Source organism: Tetrao urogallus, assembly GCF_951394365.1.
Source record: "Tetrao urogallus genome assembly, chromosome: 1".
NCBI classification, from domain to species: Eukaryota; Metazoa; Chordata; class Aves; order Galliformes; family Phasianidae; genus Tetrao; species Tetrao urogallus.
The window spans coordinates 64,419,800-64,440,282 of record NC_136813.1 but is presented as its reverse complement, the minus strand read 5'-3'; the positions used below and the strand labels follow the sequence as shown (position 1 = coordinate 64,440,282).

Below are 20,483 nucleotides of genomic sequence, written 5' to 3'. Positions count from 1 at the left end.
CAGCACTGTCCCAGAACTTAACTAGTTCATCAGGCTGTCTGCCAAAAGAGACCAGGTAATATTAATCCCCATCTAAAGAGCAATTTGGAAATGTCATTTTTACCTGGAAGTAACCAAGAGCACCTTCTTAAGTGCACCAAGAGTCACAGAACAATTTACTTAGAGTAACAGAGTTATAGAATATCCAGAGTTGGAAGGGACTCACATGGATCATCAAGTTCAACTCCTGGCTCCACACAGCACCACCCCAAATCCAGACCCTGTGTTTCAGAGCGTTGTCCAAACGCTCCTCGAATTCCAGCACTCGTGGCCATGCCCACAGCCCTGGGCATCCCGTTCCATGCCCACCGCCCTGTGATGCAGCCCCTTTCCCTGACCCCCAGCTGCCCTCCCCAACAGCTCCATGCCGTTCCCTCGGGCCCTGTCACTGTCACACAGAGCAGAGCTCAGCACTGCCCCTCCACTCCCTGCAGCAGCCATCAGGCCTCCCCTCAGCTCCTCTGCTCTGAGCACAACGAGGAGTCCGAGCCCTTCTCATATCTCTTGTTCTCTAGACCTTTCACCATCCTTGTACCCCTTCTTTGGGTGCTAATAGTTTTATGTAGATAAGCAACATTAGCTGACACAGCCAACTTCACAGATAAGTCTTGAAAAGTAGCCACACATAAGATGCATGTAAATTACATACGGAGCAGGGAAAAAAAGAGTGCACACAGAAAAATACCTTTCTGATCTCTCTCCCTGGAATGCAGCACAGTGTTCCGGATTTCATGATGAGAGGCACACCACTACTGTGTTATTCTATATGAAAACAGCCACAAAATCTCAGCAGGCGCAAGATTCCAAACTCTACTGAGGTTGTAATCAGAGCATCTGAAGATTATTCATCTTCTAAATCATATATTCCTAGGAAAATGATTGAAGTGATAGACCAGAGATGGCAGAATTAATTACTGACAAAAGCCTTCCACAAACAACTCAGAACTTTTAAACAGTTAAAACACACTGTGTGTATTTCCAGGAGAGCTGGAAAAGAACAATACAATTCTATGGACTTGAGCTACTTCATGGCTTGCAGATCCACTGGCTTTTGAAGACTGTTTGCTAATGACAGTTTGCAACACTGTGGCAAACCAAAGCCTGTAATTTGCACATTTTATTTTTAGAAATAGTTATTGGAGCACTGTGGTTATTGATGGCTGCAAAAGAAAAAATAAAAGAAAGCGGGAAAAAAAGAGCCCATGCAGAATTAAAAGCCTTTCAAGTTTCCTGAAGAGAGTTTTTCAGAACAAGAGGTGGGTTGCAGGATTTTTGTTGTTCTTTGTTTTCTGTTTTTATTATTCCTTAGGGGAAGGATAGGATCTTAAGTTCAAGTGCATAGCATATGCAGAGTACATTTAGTGTGAGATGCCTGACAGGGTATCACATTCATAAAATGCTACCACTAACAAAATATGTAGTTGAATAGTACACATCCCATTTCTATTAAAAAAAAAAAAAAAAAAAAAGGAAAGAAAATGTTGGCTAGAAAAAAAATACATCAAGATGAAAAGTAGGCTTTATTTCAGTTCCTACTCAGGGCTGTAGTCAGAATCAGAGCACAAAACCAGACATCCTAGTCACAATTAACTTAGAATGGGGTCATTAAACACAGAAAATACTCCTTCATGGTTTAATTTAATTATCACTTCAAGCAACTGGAAAGTCTTTTGACTTTGTTAGAACACAGACTAGTTTTGAATAGTTTAGTTCAAATGTCCAAGCAGCTATTTCTGAATCAGCTTCTTTTCAGAGCTAAGTTCTACCACAGCTGCTTTTGTTAAGAGGCTCTGAAATCTGATTATAGAATTTAAATATTTTGTATTTCTGAACTAGATTGTGTTCACCATTTTACTTTGAATTTCCAGACTGTGCAAATCAGCACTCTGCCACCAGCCCTACTTGCCAACTATCTTCAGCCTGCTTCCTCACACTTTTTTTGACCTTAAGACTGCAGAACAGGCAACTCGTTCATCTCTTGTTGAGTTGGGATCTGAGATGGCATAATGTGTGACTTCAAAGGCAAGGCAAGTCAGTCATTTTTGCAGTACTCTCACTGTGGTTGAAAGTTCAAGAACATGCACTAATCTTCATAGAATCAGGTCGTAATTCACTCACTCATCTTCAGTCTTATTTGTTCAGGCTTTATGTGATGTGAACTATGGATTCCTGTGCAGTTCATAGGTAGACAACAACATTACTTTCAAAAGAGCATGGAGAAACAATTTATTCAGACAGCTGCCTAGAGACTTCAGGGGACTCTGTAACTGATAGCATCCAGCAGCTAAAGGATCAGAATTGTTGGCTGCTTTATTCTTTTCAAATTACAACCTCCTTCTAAAAACAATTTCAAAAGATACAGCACAGCAGAGCTCATTACAACTCTCACGAGTGACTGGAATAAAATATAAAAATGGAAAGTTCTTTCAGGATCAAGTCTTTTTATTTCTCACTACAACTACTGCCTTTAAACAGTCTTTTTAATACTAGTGTCTTAACAGTCACACAAAAATTTCCATTTCTATGGCAGGGAACATTCAGCAACGTTGGGTTTTCCTCTTATTCTGTATACAGAGGTTAGTGATAAAAGCAGTTCTGCAATCCCTCTTCTCAGCCAAATTCTACCTATACCTGTCATACAGTTTCTGGCATTATGCAGCAAGGCAACATTTAATTGAGAAAAACAAGGAAACAAAACACACTTTGAAAAATTGTGCTGCACAGTGTGTAGTGTAATTTGTCCTAGTTGGATGTGCATCCTCTTCCTAATTCCTAAGTAATATGTGCATAGCTATAAACATAATGTGGGTGTATTATTTTCTTCCACAAGGTCCTAAGAAATTGATTGTTTCCCTCTTACTCTTCTAAATGGAATTGAAGTTGGGATAACTTTGAAATTCCTTCCTTACATAAAATAGCAATAAGACTCCAAACCAACAGTGAGCTTTGTGCAAAAAGCCTCCTTAGTTTTCCTGAAATCCTTCCACTTGGAAGCTTTGTACAGAGGTCAAAGCAAAGAGACACTAAAGCTCAGGAGAGCAAGATGAGTTATAAATCTGTACCTGGAGTTAAGCCTGGTTCATTTGCCACAAACCTTGCTCATGGCATAGTTTATCAGGTTTTCATTGTTTCATTCTGCCCAGCCTGCATTTGCTGCATCATTCAACACTAATGGAATGACTTCTTTGAGAGCTAAAATATCGTTAAATCTTAAAAAAAAGCTAAGTAAATTTGCCAGAACTGTGCTTGCCAAGCTAAACAGCAAACTATATTGCCTATGCTATCAAGCTATTATTTCCTTCCTTACCTACCTGTATCTCAGGTCTATTTACAAAATACCTTTGTGTGCAAACGGTATTCATATAGCATCAATTTTATATTCTATTACAGTTGTTTTGAAATATAACTAGTTCACTTCTTTTCTCTTTAATATCCATTAGACTTCTAGACTTTGTAGAACTCATTTTTAAAGCAAGTTTCTGTGACTTCGTAAACTGTCTCAGTTCTACTACTTGACAACTCTGTTATTTGATATAAATATAAGAAAAAAATAGAATCGCAGACTGGATTTTCATTTGCTGTAAAGAGATAATGTAATAGTTACTAATCATTTAAATTAGTCTGAATTCTAACATGATGTAAACACACAGTATTTTCCATTGGGGATCTTTCTCCCCTCTTTTTCTTTACTTATTCATCTTTTTCTTTTACTTTTCATTTCCTTTTTTTTTTGTTGTTATGACTTACATATATCTATAACGTAAATTATTTTCAGAGAACAAGGAAGCTATGCAGTGCTTATGGCTGAATAGTGTCTTCAAGTTGAATTTGTACAGTTCAAAAGAGTAGAACAACTAGAAAGCATATATGGAAGCTGTGTTAGTAATACTGTCCATACATCAGCTAGCAATGCCATCTTCTAAAGTAATTATTTAGTTTTGGATGCAAGAGACTTTTGTACTGGAGAATAACAGGATCTAAATTAGCACACCTGACAGTCAAGCCAGCAACTTGCTTCTGGCTTCCCAGTTGATCCTAAACTGATAGAGAGCAGCCCAGATAGGCAGTGCTTCATGCCTTGTTAGTGGCACATAATCCTTGCTAGTATATTTTTAACCTTAACATTGACCAATATTAACACCTCATGTTCTTCCCAGCCTGCAGCTAATACAGAACACTTCGTTGTATTTCTCCAGCAATGGCTATGGGAAGTACATCTGTTTTTTACAGTGACCTAGCAAGAAAATCAGTAGCAATGCACACAGTGCTCTGGCCATATTATCCAGCAATGCTTTTCAGTATTTGCTGGATGATGCTTTACCAAGTAGCTCACCGTATTTTGAAAAGGCAATCCCTGAATTTCTCTCACTTTTCTTTAACTTCACATTAGGCTGAAGCATCACATGGCAGCCGTACTCATAACAGGGAAGAATTATTAAGTGAGCCTAGTCCCCTCCACAAACAAGACATCTTAGATAATAAGTAGATTTTTTTCAACATTGAAAGCAGAACACCACATACAAATACCACAGAACTAATCAGGCTCTAGGCTGAAGAGAAGGGCTATTCTAGGGCAAGTTGTGGGTGCCCCATCTCACTAAACCACTTGCCAAGAATATTTGCTCTTTCTCAGGCAGTGATATCCTGCCTCTACAGTGACTTAAGACAAAAGGTAAGCTAGGCTGTAGGAAATCAAGACAGCACTAAGAGCATTCCTTCCTCATCCACCCGTCCTCAAGGATGCAGGGACCTTCCACACTGGTCCCGTAGCCTTCTACAAGAGCTTTGGAGCTGAAGGAGCATCTCTCAGCAGGGGAGAGTAGAGAAGCTTGGCCTTGTTTCTACTTCCTCCTGCAGGACAGAGAAGCTCAGGCAGGCTGGAAGCACAGCAGAGAGAAATGCACAAAGTTAGTGCAGGAGACACAGAAACAGTCACTGGATCCAGAAAGATAGGTATTATTTAGTTTCTATGGCTGTATTACAAGTGATATTATCACTGCACTTCCTATGAAATCATTCAGTTACAAGGTCCAGCAGATGGGAAGTAGAAAGAAGAGCTCTTTGGACAGTAAAGCCAGTAGGGACCTGTGCTCTCCTTGATGGCCTATAGAGGCAGAGTGAGAAGATCAAAAACAATAAATTCAGATAACACAGATCCCAGTTTCAAGGGAAGACATTTGTTTTAAGGCCAAAAAAGACCAGAAAAAGAAAAAATATCCTTTCCTCTCTTAAATTGAGCTCATTCTCGTTAACAACTCTTTCAATGATGTAGGAAGTTGAAGGAAAGAACTACTGCGTTGAGAATCTAGCCCTACTTGCTTTTGTCTATCCTGGACTTGAACATTCCATTACAGTAAAACAGTTTATTCAGTCCAAACAATCATCACAGTAAAGAAGTTGTTGCTTTCTTCTGTTTCTTCCCCATTGTAAATAAGGAAGATGAAGCAATGTTGCGGTGCATTTATTAAGCAAGTTCACTGCTGAAAAAGTTTGGGGTGGGATAGATGGAAATAAACAGTTTTTCACTATTTATCAACTTTTCTCATTGCTTTGACTATTGTTGCTTTGAAATGCTGTCTTATTTCAATGATACACAAAAAAAAAAAAAAACAAACCACATTGATAAAGGTCTATCTGCAAGAAAATTTCACATTCAGACTCCTCATTGATTAGAACGCTATAGGAATTAATGTTTGTATAATCAATGAATATACAGATGCTATAATTAAGAAATACACAGGAAAGTTAGGCAAGTGTTAGGCAAGTAAGATTATCACAACAGGAAGATAATAAATGGAAAACGCTTACCGATGTTGTAGGTTCACAATACTCTCCACAAGGAGCAATCTCCAGGAAAAGATCCTTCCTCAGTGGCAGTCAGCACTTAAAGGGGATCTAGGAGAGGTGCAGCCAGGCTCCACCCCTTCCAGCAGAACAGGTGAATTGCCTTCACCTGTGCTCCTGTGGCTGACTCATTGCTTGCCTCAAGTGATCAATCAGAGGTTCAGGTTGTGATTCAGCAGTTCCCATACAATGTTATAATTCATTATTACATATTTCTAATGATTATAATTGAAAAATGAGATCTTTAAAGAGAACTCTGGTGAAAATTTTCAGACAAAAATAATCCTTAGGCCTTTCCAAAGATAAACTAGTTAAGTTTTGAAGGATAAATGCAGCAATTCTCCTGTGACACACAGCTTTCTATGTATTATGCTATGGAACAATCAGATGAGAAACAGACAGATTTAGCAGCAGAGGTTAACAACTTGAGACAACATCACATTCAAGACAGCCTTATTTCTACATGCCACAACAATAGATAGCTTGAATGGTGCAAAGATGAAAGTTAGGTATTCTATAACTATGTTTTTATGTGCAAAGTATACAACTTAAAAGCATACCCATCATACAGATTCAAAACAATCCTTTGAAAGCAAAGAAAGAGCTTTTATGAATTGCTTTTTAATGTATTCAGCAAAACAGAAGAAGGAAATTAAGCAGATTGGGGACTGGCAGGAAAGGGAGTAATTAATATAACCAGACAGGAGGCAAACTTCAGATATGACTGTTACAGCACACTGACACTAGCAATAAGGGATGAACTTGTGTACTTAAACATAAGACTGTGACTGAATCTCTGGTTTGACAGAAAAACTGAAAACTGCAGAGTGCTTTAAGTTCCTAGAAGTGCCTCTTTTTCTCCATAAGCTACAAAGGGATTGCCTCACATGCAAATGGTCTGCACCATTATCTGCATCCAGTTCAAGTGGGAGTTTCTGGTAAAGCCAGACCAAGCTCATCCCATTCACTTGCAATTCATCCCCAACGTCAGTAATAATATTATGGCGGTGTTAATACACATAACCCAAATAAAGGATGAAGCAACCAGTAATCTTGTGGAAATAATCCCAAATCCTTGTCAAATCACAAAGCTATCATATCACCTTGTCCCCTGCCCTATTTCTGTCCATATCCTGCTTGCTCTCTAAGTGCCAGCATGGCTATTAGCAATCTCAGGAAGTACTGTGTTAGCAAGCATTCAGATCCCAGCAGCAGAGGAACACACATTAAATGTAGTCTGATGCTCCAAAGGCATCATGGTGTTTATTGCCTGATGATGACTGAAAGCTTTAGGTCACAAAGTAAAATCATAGACTGTCCGTCCACATTTTGTACTTAAAAATCATCCTCACAACTGCATGATTTTGATGCTTACATATAATAATGGCTTTGTACAGCATTAAGAACAGATTACATCTGTTTCCAGCTGACAAAAAGAAGGTACAAGAAGTGTAACAGCACAGCCCCTGTGATTCTTATGCTCCATTCAAAGAGCACTAGAACAAGTATTACCTGGTTTGGGTTAAGTATTTCTTACAGCAAGAGGCATGTTTGAATGAAGGAATTACTGAGGTTTAGAAATCTGTCTTATCTTGTCTGCCATTTTTTCCACCATCACAAAAGCAATGAAGATATTTTGTGTGAATATCGAAAGGAAATGGTTGGAAGGGACTTTATTGCTTCTTGAATCCTTGCTTTCCTCCCCCCAGGTACACTTCTTTTATTAAAAAGTTATTGAAAGTTGGAGTATGTATATTAAATATTTGCCAGAGACTATCAAACGACATTGAGGTTTTCACAAGACTAGAGTCTGGGTACAAAACTCCTTGGGTTCAATCCCTTTTTAATATCTGGCTGATTGAAAGTGAGCTGAGATTTCAGTGAGAACCGATAGCACAGTTACCTTAGTTTGCCAGTAATCTTAATTCCTTTTCAAGCAAGAAATCCTACTTCATACTCATTTAAATGGAATCTCCCTCTTTTCTTCAAGACTACCAATCCACTATCATTGCTGTGCATACCTTGAGTTGTCATGAAAAGAAAACTTCCTTTTAGTTTCATAACTTGTATTTTCTTAAGGGTTTATGAAGATGTGACTTCAGTAATTTGAATTTGATGAACAGTAACCATTTTTCACAGCTGCCAGACTAAGATGGTTTTAATACTTGTTTGATAAAGCCTGTAGAAACATAAATGATACTCTCTTTCAGTCTGCTTAGCTGCTTTGTTAGAGGTTTTGTTATCTCTTTCAGAATTTTACACATTTACCAATAGTATTTCCCTATTTCACAGAAATTACAGTGCATGCTAATCTTTTAAGGAAATCCTCCTCTTCATTCTAGCACGCATTATAAACAGCCTTCCTGGGCGTTAAGACTTTTAATCTCATTACAATGATTTATTTTTATCTACTTTGTCATGCATTGAAATTAGGTATTTAGAAGTGGTGTTTACAGATTTACATAGGTATTCATGTATTGAAAATTTTACAGTTAGATATACAAATATTTCTTTTAAACATCAAATGCTGTTCAAAAAAACTTCATAAAAACCTTGAATTTATGGAGTATTGAAAGAAATATTATACTGAAATATGTTTGGAGGACTGTCTTTCAATCATTAGCTTTTTTTTTCCCCTGCCTTCCCCCACTTTTCTTTAGACTAGAATGGAATCTAGTTATATTGCATTTGTATTAACCAGGAGTTGCATTTATACAAACCAGTTATTATGTGATATTTCCTTTTTAATCCTCTTGGTTACAACATTTGTGTTGTTGGTCATTACACTGAATATTACAGTATTTTATACAAACAGATATTTTGATTTAAACATTCAGTTGAGCTGTCTGAGGGTAAAGTTTTGTCCTTCATAAAAATGGGCTTTCTCCAGGGTTGGTTTAAGTCCAAGCAGACATCTTTCAAAGGGCAAAAGAAACAATATTTTGAGCTCTCAAATTTAAAGAAAATTTCTTTGGCCTTGCTTCATATAACATATTTACAGTACATATGTACAATATAGATTAAAAAAAAATAAAGCAAAATATTTCACTGTACACATTTCTTCCCATGGAGCATAGAGAAAGAATGAATATGGGACAGATGTTAGTCATTGCTAACGGCAGTTGGATAGCATGGTGAGGAGAACAGCCTGAGAACCAATACACACTGCAACTTCTATATGGTAGTTATTCAGCATATGTTTTTACTGACATTTGTGGCTCATTTTAAAAACAATTTGGGGTTGGGCTTTGATTTTTGTTTGAGTATGCTTCTTCATTTAGCTTGCATCTCCACTCTTGGGGGTGGAGAGTGGGGAAAGTGGGGGAAATATTCTTTTAAAGCAATACTAATAGGGCATCTTCCCTAGGAGCTTCAAAAAACAGCTACAGCCCATCCTCCCACTGTCCTCTCTCAGTTCCTATGAAAGTTTTAGTGTAAACCCTCATGATGCAAAGAGCAAATCTTTCTGTCAAGAATGATCCTACAGTACTTAATGGATTCGAGAGGCTCTGAAGGCAGACTGGGGTTTTTTTATAGTTATTATTTTAGAGCTAGAGGTTTAGTTGTGAAAATCTCCTGTGTTTGATCTATATTGCATTCATATGCTAGCTTGGAATCTCATGAAATAAATTTTCATAGGAAGAATAAATAATACAAGATTATACCTTCACAGCTGAGAAAGCAAAGGATTCTTACAAACCATTGTTGTGAAAAAAAAACTTTTTCTCCTCTTGAACACACACCCTTTCTTTCTGTTACTTCTGTTAAAAGTCCCCATCAGAGTAACAACGTCCTCTGAGACAAGGTAAAAAAAAACCCTGTGTTCAAAGTGTGAACCAAATCTGTAACATCAAACCTTTGCAGAGCTATTAAAATTCATGTTCTAGAAGATGTAGCTTGATCTTCTTTATTACATCATTTGGAAAAGGAACCAGTTTTTAAATGTTACTGAAAATTGCATTAGAAAAGTTTGCTTTGAAAGTCAGGAGGCGTGTTTATTACATAATAATTCTAAAGGAATCTTACTTAACAATAAAAGTAAGACCTTCACTCCTTGCAGTCTTTGTATGCAGAAGTATTATATTTCAGATTGTATATACTTGTACTCCTTGATGAGGAAAAAACACTCACATAAAATATGATAATGAAAAAACAGCATAATGTTTAATCTTCTTAACTTCAGCTGTTCTAAACCAGGAGCCTTCCAGTTGAGAGTGTGTTATGGAAGGGTTAATATTTTATAGATAATTTTTAACAATAAGAACTACTAAAATATCTAAATAATGTCTACTGATTTCTCTAGAGAGATCATTTTCTCCTTGGAAAAGTTTTGAGAGGCTTTATACCCAGCAAAAAGTAAAACACTTTTCTAGAAGAGTGAAATTGACGAATTCCTTCTCCATCCAGATGGTGTGGGGGTTCGGTGTTCTCTTTAAGTAAGTCTACCTTTTATTTCATAGTTTGAAAACCTCGGTCAACACTAAATAAATTAGTAAATAAGCTGTTATTAGTAATTATAAAATAGTAATTAGTTATGAGGCCCCATGCAAAGGCCTTGTACAAGGAGTTGTAGCAACAGTTTACAGGACTGATTAGGAAGAATAATAAGTAAAAAATACATTCAAGGATAATAATCATAATGTTCAAAGCCTTCAGTCACACTTTATTTTCTGTAACAGTCAAAACAGACACAACTCTGGTAGTTGCGTTTTAAAGAGTGCTAAGAACACAGAAAAGAAATGTGATCATTCTGACATTCAGATTTCATTCAGATATAGGATTTTCAGATGTAATCTTTCCCTTGACACTGATATTAAGTAGATTTATCATTAAATTATATCTCACCCTCTCCTAACCATCACTGATTAGCTGCTGTTTTTGAAACACCTTGTTAATACTTGTAGTGTAACTATTTCTTGAAATGCATGCAAACATAACAAATACTGAGACCTCACGCTTAAAGTACATGCTATGTAACCACAGTACCAATGTCTTCACTATTATCTAGTGTCCTATCTTTATCTTTAAACTATTTTACAATGTCAAAACATCAATAATATCACATATAATCAATAATATCATATATTCTACAGGAGATCACATTTCTCTCTGTACACAAGTCTAAGGTATAGTTTTAATATGAGCCTGATTTAAAAGCTGATCAAGAAAAAAATTGCAGTGTAGAGTTCTTTCCTTTTTCTAATCTACTCTGTTCTTTCTCAAAACCAGCAGTCCATAAAGAAATTATAAACTTTTCATTATTGTGTACAGGGTTTTCTTGTTTTCACTGTTTTCCACTGAGATGACTCTCACAGTCCGATGGACAGAAGTCTGAATTCCAACTCTTCTTAAGAATAAGATTGAAAACATAAGCGTTTGTTACATTTGTCTTCAACAGAAGTTGCGTAAGTCTCACCTTTCAATCTTGAATTATCAAACTAAATATTTGCAACTTATTTGTGTAGTAATCTACATAGCAATGCAGTGTAAGACTTCCTCCATGAGAAAATACCATGTTTCCTATTAGTCTGTTTCTCTGTCAGAAAGCAGAGCTCCTAACATGGCTGCCTACTCCAAATCTCCCTATATGCAGAAATTTATCTTTTCTAACTTTGTCTTCCCTCTCTACAAACCCCCTTAAAGGTCTCCCTTTCCTTTTACAAATCAAAAGATTTGTAGATTGCAAGCTTAGCTGTAGCTAATTTCTCATTCATTGGGACCAGAGCATACGCCTTGGGCTCAGCTATGAACCACTTTCATTTCTTGTCTCTTTGGCAAATAGATTTTGACCTGCAGCACACAGTTGCTACTTTTCCTCCAAAGTAACATTTTTGTAGTGAATGAAGCCATTTCTGACTAATCAGTAAATTAGGTGATAGAGCACACTGGGATGCTTCTGGATGACAGGTGTTACATGAACAGAAATCATTACCACCAAATCGTTTGTGACAAAGTCATCAAAGTGTGGCGGGCTGATATTCAAAGTAAAATGAAGGCTATTCACTTCAGTAACTTCTTTTAATTTGTCACTGCTTAATCCACTAGGTGAGAAAGGTAGCTCTAGCCACAACTATAGTTTGGAGCAGATATGCAGATCCCCTGCAACACAGCATCAGTCAAAGGATACCATGTCTAGAGCAGCACAAGCAAAGCAGCCATCCTGCACTTGGCAGTCATGAGATGAGTCCTGCATGATGCAAGGGGAAAGAGGACAAGCTGCAGTGAGCAACAGAAATTCAAAACTACACTGGCATACACACAAAAAAGTGTGTCTCATTTGGTCAATGCTGTACTTTGATTGTGTTGTCACACACTCATTCTCCAGTTAAAGTGCTATTGAAAGATAAACTAATAAAAATTTTTTTGAAGATGACATATCACTGTATCTGCAAGTGTGGCAATCTGCAGACAGAACCTGTGCTTCTCGCAGATACAATTAAGCTAGGAATCTAATAAATCTTACCACTAATATCTCTGTTATATGAAATCAGTTATTATAGTAAAGAGGCAAATTAAATTTAAATTAAAAAAGCGCACTGTTTTAAAGACCCAGCAACTAATTTAACAGCTGTCACTTTAAACATAAAGGATGAAAATAAAATATTCGTGATTGCTGTGTTATTTACTTCTAACAACCCTTACCATTAGAAATCACAAATACATCTTTCAGGAGGCTCCATCTGACATATTTAATTGTTGCTATCCCATCTGAGCATCTGGAGAGTATTGGGTATGAAAGTCACTGTGGCAGAAAATGCATAATATAGCCAGTTAACAGTACACAATTTGCCATCTCAGATTTATTACTTCAATTAAATAAAAACAATCACTTGATTTAGCTGATTAAAAATTGCAGAAGCAACCTTTTATAGTCTCCCATCACGCCATGTGAATCAGAGCAGTTTTGCTTTCATGTTTACAGTAACCTATCCTTCAGATTTCAAGATTACAGTTAAAACCGATAACTAATGATTGCAAGAATCATTATCAAGCAGTATGATCATTCAAACACATTTCCACACAACCAAATGCAAAGTCATACATTCACACATTATAGGACATCTATGATGAGGTTGTACATTATCCCAGGAAGTAGTGTCTCTGACAAGAGTTTTGGGTCATGGTGGGCAAGCAATAGACAAGCATCCAGGATGCCTGAAGGGACTGACATAACCATTGTTTAATTGCAAAACGAAAAATGGGATATTACTCTACCTATGCCTTTGCAGAGATTCTGGACCCCACGTTTTAAATATGATATTGAAAGAGCAAAGATATGAACAAGATCTGTTGAAATTAGGGACTGTATGGACATGTGCCAACATATCTATTTTCTTTCTCATTCACAGAATCACAGAATCACCCGGGTTGGAAGGGACCTCAAGGATCATGTAGCTCCAACCCCCCTGCCTAGCAGGGCCACCAAACATACACATTTAGACCAGGTTGCCCAGGACCCCATCCAACCTGGCTTTGAACACGTCCAAGGACGGGGCATCCACAACCTCCCTGGGCAACCCGTTCCAGGGCCTAACCACTCTCCTTGTAAAGAACTTCCCCCTAACGTCCAACCTAAATCTTCCCTCCTTCAACTTGGATCCATTTCCCCTAGTCCTGCTATTGTCAGCCCTTTTGAAGAGTTTACTCCCGTCCCGGGTGTAGGTTCCCTTCAGGTATTGATAGGCTGCAATGAGGTTGCCCCGCAGCCTTCTCTTCTCCAGGCTGAACAAGCCCAACTCCCTCAGCCTGTCCTCATAGGGGAGGTGCTCCAGCCCCCTGATCATCTTAGTCGCCCTCCTCTGGACCCTTTCCAAAATCTCCATGTCTTTCTTGTACTGAGGGCTCCACACCTGGACACAGTACTCCAGATGGGGCCTCACAAGAGCCGAGTAGAGAGGGACAATCACCTCCCTGTCCCTGCTGACCACCCCTCTCCTGATGGAGCCCAGGATCCCATTTGCCTTTCGAGCTGCCAGAGCGCACTGCTGGCTCATGTTAAGTCTCTCGTCCATCAGGACCCCCAGGTCCTTCTCTGCCGAGCTGCTCTCAAGGACCACTCCTCCCAGCCTGTACGGGTGCCTGGGGTTCTTCCAGCCCAAATGCAAAACCTTGCACTTTGCGGTGTTGAACCTCATTAGGTTCACCCAAGCCCAGCTTTCCAGCCTGTCGAGGTCCCTCTGAATGGCATCCCTTCCTTCCACTGTATCAACCGCACCACTCAGCTTGGTGTCGTCAGCAAACTTGCTGAGGGTGCACTCAAAAAACTCATTGGTACAAGAAAGGCTAATTTGTAAAAGCAGTGATTGCTGACAAAGTCAGTGACAGTCATTTGATTTTGGAAGAGAATCTTCATGTGCACACAAATACAAATAATTTAATTTGAACAAAAATGATCTTAAAGGTCCAGGTCTGAATGTCAGGCATAGCTCTATTTCATCTATGCAAGGACTCTTCTCCAATTCGCCTATTCAAAGTATTTAAGATTAAAATCAAACAAACAACAACAACAAAACAAAACAAAAAGGGTGTGAGCCAATTAAACATAAAGACAGGAAAAAAAGAACAGAAAGACAGAAAGGATATGATTAGGGTGTAAAAAGAGCAAGTATCCTGTGCTAAGTGTTCTACATCAAAGTTGTGAAGGAACTACAAATATATTTTTAATTCCCCAAGTCTTCCTGAAATAGAACGTGTTAGACCAGAAACAATGTGGAATGTGTATTCCTCAGACTACAAAAATCTTCTACCTGGCATGCTTTCTGTGTCGTAGATATATTTATGGTAGTCTATTATCCAAACAGGCTGTTTGAACTTCGCTCTGTTACAATGTATGACACATTCAATTTTCTCCCTTTGCTGCTTTCCACATCAATGGATTTTATATTGTCGACACGAAGCTGAGGCACTTTTCTACTGCTCTTTTAGAAGATACAGACAAAAACATGTCCTCACTTCAAACTAATTTTCAAACACTTCTCTCATAATGCAGACTATTTTCATGACTTTTATTTGCATTTCCAGTCTACTGTAAGATTTAAACAATCTTTCTCAGTTTTACTGGACTACATGAGAAGTATTGGTAAGCACGCAGTTCAGAGATCAAAAGTGTCTTAAAAGTCCCTAAACTATGTTTATAAGTTGTAAGGGAGAACTCCAAAATTAATTTGATTTTCTAGCTCAGGTAAGATAAAGAATTATCATACTGGAGATGGAAATTTCAGCTTTTACCAAAGTTTAAATCTGCATGAGAAGTGTGTACATAAATAAGTAATGTATTTGGGGGGCATTTTGGACACTTTAATTTTGCTTGTTACAACAAAAGTCAGCCTCTTCCTCTTGCTTTCATGATTCTTTGCCTCGCAAATGTTTCCCCAAGGTTGTCATTGTGTTTTGATTTTGTAGTTCAGATAATTATATGCAAATAGTTTCTTTCTGCTTCACTAGCAAAATACGACAGAACATGTTTGTATTTCACTGGAAATAAAGTGAAAAAATACATAATATATCATCAACACACGAATAACCAGTTGTCATATATCTAACTTTGAAAACAATTTTTTTATATAACTAGTTCCAGAGTTTATACTTTTTAATAATCTCAGATACTTTATAACTAAGAGCCCTTCTAAAAAGATTTTGAGAATACTCATTATATCTGATAGATGAATTCCTAAGATATTAGGGTCAAAAGGAATGGCTGCAGCCAGTATTTCAGTTTGGTCTGCAGAAAAAAATAAGAAAGGCATAATTAATTATCTTGAATATAACCTACATTTTGGAAACTGTGAAAGTTACTTTATTTTTTAAATTTTTTTTTATTATTATTTTTTATTTTTAAAAAAAATTTTAAAAAATAATCTGTCTTTATCAGAGCACTGGATATACTCACATTTTTTAATATTAGCCACAGAAATATAAACTAGTGTTTTCCATAAAACTTATTAGTTCACAGTGCCATGCTCTAGATAGTCTTTCATGGTGTGTCTTTACTATTGCAGCTCAGCCCTTGTTCTTTTATTGGAGCTAACTGTTTTCAACAAAAACCTAAGTGATGACAGTGAGCAAAGAGGTATTTGCAGAATATAGACCTAGATTAATGTACGATCCCAGTAAGCTCAGTCATTATGTCACTCACTATCCTCTCTCAATTTTAGATCATTCTATTAGCCTTGTTTTAACTGTGAGATCTGTAGACAAGACTAAGCCCTAAACAACTTTGCATTGTCATTTATCTGTTGAAGAGAATTCTCCATTAAAACAAAAGTAAACTGTAACAGAACCAATAAAACATAAGTTAGACAGAAAGAACAGAAAGAGTTACAGAGTTCACTGCTACTCCAGTAATTCCAACAATATGGGATGTAAAAAATTTTACCTTGCTCAAGAATTTTTTCTTTCTTTACTTTCCAGAAGAAAAAATAAATCATTTCCAGACTTCTTTTAAGCTTTTCCTGTTGACGTTTCATTCCCAAGAAACATTATTGTTGTTGATGTCCCATGCCAGAAGCTTTCAAGACAAGGCTGAACAACTTGATCTGTGTCTCTGCCAGTTGCAGAGGGCTGGACCCAGATGATGTTTAAGGTCCCTTCCAACCCAAACCATCCTATGTTTCTGTTATAACTTCCTAGAATCACATCTGCATTGGCAATATTTCTACTATTAGTATAGAGGGAAGGCTAGCTGTTGGTAGGTGATTGTCTAGAAATGAAAGAAAGTCTTGGCTGTCATCCGTGGTTTACTCCCATCAAGATCTCTCTCATTCCAAGCAGAAAATCAATGTAAAGTAGAACAGAAATAATACCACGTAATACATCATGTTAATCGTTGATTCTTACAGATTTCCCAACTTTCTGAATGGTCCTAAAATCAGTCCAGAATTTTTTCAAAACAGTATTTGCAGACATTTCTCACTCTGGGTCCTTCTTTGTTTTACCTGAGAATGGAATATTCTACTCCAGAACAGCAGACCTGACTGGCTGAAGACAAAACCCTTTTTCTTCTTTCATTTTCTCTGACTCTGTGTCAATCTACTGAAGAAAGAAGCTGAGAAGCTTCCAATTACCCCCCCCCCCCCAGCTTGGATCTCTGGAACAGCAGTAGTGGAGACTTTGTACTGATGAGAGTCTGTTACTCCTTCAGAAAACATAGAGTACTAGCAATTAACAGGATAAACACTGCTGTGATTGGTTGTTACAAACACATGTATGGAAGAAGTGAGGAATGGGAAATGAATAATCTTATAGAAAGGACCTCAAGATGCCTCTTCCAGCACAGATGTTTTGATCAAGCACACCCACTTTATTGCATTCAATTTCTGGTCTAGTATTCAAAATTACTGCTCATAATTACCCCACTACCTCCCCAGAGAGTTGCTTTCAGAATTTCACTGCGCTCTGAATTACAAAGTTCTCTCTAATATTCAAGCCTCCCTTTCAGGAAAGGGAACTAAAGTTTCTAGGCCAGTTTGAAAGCCAATTACAAAATTATAAAACCTTTTCATCTTCTGGCTCAAGTGAAAACTATGATTTTTCAAATGCCTTTCACGATGTCAAGTGTCACAATGACTTCATGAACCTTCTAAAACTGAAATGAGCTAGGTTGAGACAATAAAATACATTTTATAACTCTCCTCTATAATCTTAATCATCAGTCTTTGATGTTGAATAGAGAAAAATGTTGTTTTTCAAGATTCTTATTTCCTAGGACAATTCTTAAACTAATCAGATCATATGGAATTCAGACTGATCTTTTATATATTTTACCAAGACTGTATCTGGGAGCTCAAATAACTGCTAACACCTAGACTTATGAATTATCCCTGGAGACTTGCTTTCAGAATTATTAATGAAGAAAACACTTGCATAACAACCTTCTCCTACCATTTTTCATGTGCTACTGTAATCTTATTTATTCAATTAGTTTAGCTTTTTCCCCCTCTAAGAACAGCTTTATTTCAATTGTTCTTCTTATTTGAAGATGTTTGCCAAACACTAAGATTTCTACATCAGGTCTTCCTAAAATATTGACTTCAAGTCTGCCTCTAAACCAAAGAGAAGACACTGGAAGCTTTAATCAAGAGAATAATGCTTCCTGGCTATCTGTGGGGTGTAATCATCTGCAGCACATTAGTTTTTCTCTCTAATTAGTTATATTAACTTCTGCGACTAAAAGGAAGTGGGAAAAATTAAATGCTTTTCAGAAAAGATATTATTGTCATTCTCTCAGCAAATACACTGAAAAAAATTGGAGATCTTTGCTTTTCTGAAGCCTCCTTGGGGGCAAATTATTCCCGAGAATGTTTGTATACAACTAATTTAAAGGGTGATGACTGGTACTGAAAGACTATAAGGGCTTTTACTAAAGAAAATATTCACCCCATGAAGAGTATTTCCAACAAAGGGCTCCATATATAGTTATAATTAATGAAGGCTGGTTTTCTGTACAACTATGTGTGCTATGGATGGATTCTTATGATAGATCATCATGTTATGAAGTTTTTGATGATTTGCATTATGGACTCCTTTGTGTCTAATAATGTAGCTAAGTGCTTGTCTTACAGTTACCCTGTTAACAGTGACTCTCTCATCTCCATACCTCATTCTATTGTATTTATAAGAGTTTATAAATATATAGAGGAATTTATAAGAGCTAACGACCCCTTAAAGCTTTTACATCATTGCAATTATCTGGTATTGGTATATGCATTGATTCGAAAGTCATTCTGTTATAGAATGAATACTTCAGAGACACTGCTTCTTCAAGAGAACCACCTAAGTAGTATAACACCTCTTCCCAGCACTCCAGAAGAATGCATTTTATAAAATACAGTTTACTAGGAAGTATTCTTAAACTGAAGTTTAACACTGTTCTTAAGGAAGAAAAAATATGGTTGGTCAAAGTGTGATCTACATTTATGCTTACCCCCCACTCAGCCTTAACAAGGCATACATGTAACAGGTCAGCCATAAAAAGACTTAAGTCCTAGCATTTGCTTGTGGGACCCAGGAGTCTCTGATGAAGTATTATGCCAGACGCGTTTTATTTGCTTAAACAAGTTTCTCATTTCTTCGGTCTCATACTTCTCTTCCTGCTGTATTTCAACCAAGCACACTTTGCACAATCAAAGGAAGAATTTGTTTCCAGCAGAAGCCTACATCAAAACAGAGCACTAGAAAGCACAGTCTTGATTTAAGAAAAAGCTACAAATGGTTTTGACAGAGAAAAAAAAAGAGAAGGAACAGAATTTCTGGGCTCTCTCCTCAGAATGCTACTGAACAAAGTATTAGATCCTTGTTGTTCTGGCAAACTTCCATATTAGTATCAGTTCTCCAAATACACAAAAGGCCTGGATGGAGAACTGTGGACAAGTTGCAGGAAACAGAATGATTGATTCTTTCATTTGTTTGACAATCCCAGATTACATCATCAACTTATTAGAAATACAGGGGCAGACGTGAAAATTTGGAAAAGGCAAATATTGTTATTCATTTTCAAAAAAGGCCGCTTCAGAAAATTATGGTCACATCATGTTTACTTTGGTTCTTGGAAAAATGATGGAGCAAGTCCTCTTGGAGTACATTTCCCTTCTGGGTACAAGAAAGAGAAGGTGACTGGCAACAGTGAGCATGGATTTATCGTGGATAGACCATGCCTAACAAATCTGCTTTCCTTTTATTATTAAATGATGATGGGACATCTGGGTGAGGAATGAACAGTGGAATATTATTCACCTTGACTTTAGCAAGGTCTTTACCATCGTCTTCCACAATATTCTTGTATCTAAGTTAAATGTTATGAACTGATTCAGTGAGCAATTATATTAATAAAAAGTTGGCTGGATGATTAGGCTCAGAATGTGAGTGTCAATGAGACATACTCTACCTGGAGATGAGCAACAAGAATACCACATCCTAAACCTCTTTAACATCTTTATCAAGGATCTTGGTCATGTGACAAGCTTAATTCTCACCAGATTTCCAGATGTATTCAAACTAAGAGGAATGTTTGATATTTCCAAGAGAAGGACTGTTAATCAGAGGAAGCTGGATGAGTGGGCAAACAGGAACCACACAAAATTCAGCAAAAATAAATGCCAAACATGGCAAGGAAAAGCCCTTGGCAGTGGTGCAGGCTGGGGGCTGACTGACTGAGGGACAAATCTGGGAAAGGACTTGGAAGTCTTGGTAGACAAGGTGAACATTAGTCAACAGGACACTAGCAATATAGAAAGCCAACAATAACCTAGACTGTACTAACAGAAGCACAGACAATACATACACTGAGGAAAGTAATTACCTTCCTTCAGTTTGCATTTATTAAAATGCATCTAGAATACTGTGTTCAGTTTGGGATCTCCAAACACAAAAATCATAGTTTGACAACAGACCACCAAGACTCTTGGGAGTCTGAAGCACTTAACTTCTGAGAAAAGGCTGAAAAGAACAGAGCTTATTCAGAAATTACGTCTTCAGGGGAACCTAACAGCAGCCTAACACAAGATCTATGAGAAATTATCTGCATTACAGATCCATCCATATTCCTTTCAGCAGTGGGTAGTAGGAGGATGAGAGACAATAGGTGTAAGCTGAAAGAGAAGAGG

The 20,483-nt window shown here is 37.3% G+C and overlaps 1 protein-coding gene across 1 annotated transcript in view; it reads right to left on the bottom strand.

Annotated features, from left to right (window-relative positions):
• The window catches only part of GABRG3 (gamma-aminobutyric acid type A receptor subunit gamma3), a gene marked incomplete at both ends in the record, with an annotated part of 295,475 nt that overhangs the window by 197,915 nt on the left and 77,077 nt on the right, over nucleotides 1–20,483 (bottom strand). The window lies entirely within an intron of this gene.